General features: G+C 38.0%; 1 protein-coding gene across 1 annotated transcript in view; it reads right to left on the reverse strand.

The window, feature by feature from the left end:
• Atp6v0d2 (ATPase H+ transporting V0 subunit d2) overlaps positions 1-3,717 on the reverse strand; it is a 48,369-nt gene that overhangs the window by 4,797 nt on the left and 39,855 nt on the right. The window lies entirely within an intron of this gene.

The raw sequence follows: 3,717 nt of genomic DNA on the forward strand, positions 1-3,717 counted from the left end.
AGAGAGAGAGAGAGAGAGAGAGAGAGAGAGAGAGAGATTTGTCATTTAACCCACTGAGTCCAATTTATAGTCCTATATACAAATGTGTATGGGGCCATCCACTGGGCCTGGGGAACCTATAAACAGCCACATTACATTCTTATAGAAAAATAATTCTTGGCCAGCACCCACATCAACTGCTAATAGTTCTTCAGCTAGAGGTTGGGCTGCAGGTCCTCTCCTTTACTCCATCCTGGCATTTAAAACTGAGATGATCTTATGCTGGTCTGTACAGGTAACCACAACTGTCGTAAGTGCCCATGTGTACAGACAGCTACGTCACATCCAGATGAAAGCATTTCACAAGCTCCTCCTCATCCTCTGGGTCTTATAACTTTTTGCTCAGGCCCCTCTCTGCTCCCTCAAGGGCCTCACCCTTTATGCTGGGTGTTGGCCTTTGGACTCAGGAATTCTTCTCTAAGTAGTTGAAATACTTTGTACTTTTTAAGTCTTTCCATTTCCTACTCTTAACCCTTGGAAGAAACATGTCTTCTTTTTTTTTTTTTTTTTTGGTTGCTCATTTCTGGACTCAATGCATGTCACAGAGGACTATTCTAACTATCTACTGAATCTAACAAAACAGTCTGTTTGATTTCATCACTTTTGAATTTCCTACAATATTCGCTACAGTGATGCTGTTCGAAGTCATGGCTCAGTAGCTTTGACGTCAATGGGAAAAATGGAGAATCTCAAGTCATAGTCTAAACTTAAACCAATGGCCAACCCTCTGCCCTTTAACAGGAATCCATAGTTGTTTACCAGCCCAAGAAAGCTAAAAAGACTGGCTTGGTGCTGTTCTTGATTACTTTCCACACTTACTAGCTAGAGACAAAGCCAGGCTTGCAACAGCTCTAATGGAATGTTTCTGTCAGAACAGGTGTTTCTTATCCCCAGGAGAGTAAGTGTTCTCACTGGTCCTTTTGATTAGTCTCATGGAAATTATGGGTGGGTCAGATGCATGGTAGCCTTATTTGGAAGCAAACACAGTTACAATCTGGCTCCTGCCTATAACCAGTCTTGTAAATCATTTTAGAACTTCCAGGCACAAGAGAAAAAATGAAAAATGGGATTGTTTATGACAATAAGAATCCTTGAAATAAACAACTTGTGGGTAGCCGGCCCAGATATTCTTTCTAGTTGTAAGATGCTAAATTTTAGAATTTTAAGGAGGGTAATATGACAGGCTAAGCAGTGGTACAGGCATCAAGACAGAAGAGGCCCCACCAGAGGAGACTGCTGCTCAAAGGAGCAGGCAGCATTTGGAGAATGGTCACAACTTAAATTTAGGGATAAGCAAGCCACTTAAAAACTAAATAAACGGGTAGATGGGGGAGAAATCAGATTAAGGAAAGAAGACTTTGAACATAATAGATTATCAAATAGTCCATTCATCTCCTATGCTTTGCCTTCGTTATTAGTTTATTTCTTAGCTTGTAAGCACACGTTCCATTCTACACCCTTGAATGCTGACAAACTGTCTGCACTAAGGAGGAAGGGGTGTTCCCATAAAGAGCACTTTTCTTTTCATAACACGTACTTCTATTTCCTGCCTATTTGGATGTTTTCTTTTGAGTTCTTTTTATACTTTAATATTCTTTCTTCCTCCAGTTTGAAAGCTCTTGGCATGAATGAGGAGCCTTATAGTGAAAATGACTATAATTTAAAAAGTTTAAAAACATGTTCTTTGATCATCGCTAAGCACAGTCTGACACAGCTTGAGATTATAAGAGACTCTTCTCTTTCTCCTCTCTCTTTCTTCCTCTCTCTTTATACACCCATCTCTCCCTCATTTTCTCCCCCTCCTCTGCAGGGCTGGGTTTTAAACCTGGAGATTTGTGCCTTCTAGATAAGCACTCTCTCTCTCTCTCTCTGAAATACATTCCCAGCTCTTTAATGCTCTCTTCTGCTGCAACAAGTTTTTCAAGGTTTCCCATCAACTGACATTCAAGATCATATATATGGAATATTATAAGTCGTAGTGCTCTGTAGCTGCAGAAATATAAAGAGGCCAATTAGGTGATCTTCAATACATATAAAACCGATTACTTTCATCTGAGCATATTTTTAGAAAAGTTGTAATTGTTTGCCATTTGGAGCTGATATTTCTATGTAAATGTATAAAGATAGTTCTATGCAATTTGTATTCTTGAAGTAGGAAAGAAAATGCAAGAACGTTAGGTATATACTAGTTCAAATTTTTCTACTGATAAACATTTTTTCAAAACACTATTGAGAATTGCAAAGGCATACTTCTTACATATTCTTATGATTACAGGTTGTACAATAGAATATTGCTTGTGAATTAGCACATTCACATACAAAATTTTTACACACAAAAGAACTGTGGGTGCTGAAGCAGTATGCCACCTTCGATAAGTGTACAAGAACTGAATACAAGCTGCTCAGGCTGAAATCCTGGCATTGATTTTTACTAATAACATGCCACTAGGGAGGCTCTTAGCCATCTGTGTGCCTCAGGAGCCCCTTTTGAAAGATAGGCTCTAAAATACCAGTCTCAAAGCCCAAGCGAGTTCATTTATACAAAGCATTGGCATATAGTAATCTAGCATAGTGTTAGTGTTAAATTTTGGATTTTCATCTTTTTCTTTTAAGTACTCATGGTAGTTTAAATAAGAATGGCCCCTATAGGCTCATATATTTGAGTGTTTGGTCACCAGAGAGTAGTACTATTTGAAATGGATTAGGAGGTGTGGCTTTGTTGAAGAATGCGTGACACAGGGGCTGGGCTTTGAGGTTTCAAAAGCCCTTGTCAAGCCCAGAGTTTCTCTCTCTCCCCTAGATCCCCTCTCTCCCTATGAATCAGGATGTAGTTCTTAGCTATGGTTCTAGCATCTGTCTGCATGTCACCATGATTCCTCCTATGATGACAATGGGCTAAACCTTGGAGACTGTAAGCAGACCCCCAATTTAAATTTTCTCTGATATTTGCCTTGGTCATGGTGTCTCTGCACAGCAGTAGAACACTGACCAAGACAGTGCTGAAGAGTGAACTGAAGACTTTATGCATTTTTGTTAAGGGTGCTACCACTGACTTATATCCTCTGGACAATGTATTCTGGTAAGAGCCATTACATTTTTTTTATAAGGTTACAGGTTTTATGAAAACTTTCATGTAACATATTTCTGGGCATAGATTGACACACCATTATTAAACCAACAGAATTATACCAACTGCAAAGAGTAGTTTGGAAGAATAGATGAAATGGTGAGCAGTTAAATCTATGCGAAGAAAGACAACCACTGCCTAAGATTACTATATTCTTCATTATGTAACCAGCATGACCAAGAGAGACTAGCTCACTTGTGACATTGCGTCATGAAAAAGTGTTTTTATTTATTAAATTCTCACTTCATAATATATAATAGCAAAACATTATTTTTATACTTTTTCAGAGACTGGTAAGATTTTTATTTCAAGGACTGCTTGGATTTACTTTAAATATTTTAACAAGGAACAACAAAGACACTTTAACTATAAAATTGCAATGAGTATATATTTTGAGAACTAAGTATATCAAAAGCAGTCTCAGAATGGTATTAAAAATATATGCAAATGCCACCTGTAACTTTTTTTTGCCCAAAGAATAGTGCTTAATAGATTTTTCTTGAAACCAGAAGACCTTTTTTAAAGAGAGAGAGAGAGAGAGAGAGAGAGAG

This window comes from Grammomys surdaster, unplaced genomic scaffold (genome assembly GCF_004785775.1).
Source record: "Grammomys surdaster isolate TR1022 unplaced genomic scaffold, NIH_TR_1.0 97, whole genome shotgun sequence".
Taxonomy (NCBI): domain Eukaryota; kingdom Metazoa; phylum Chordata; class Mammalia; order Rodentia; family Muridae; genus Grammomys; species Grammomys surdaster.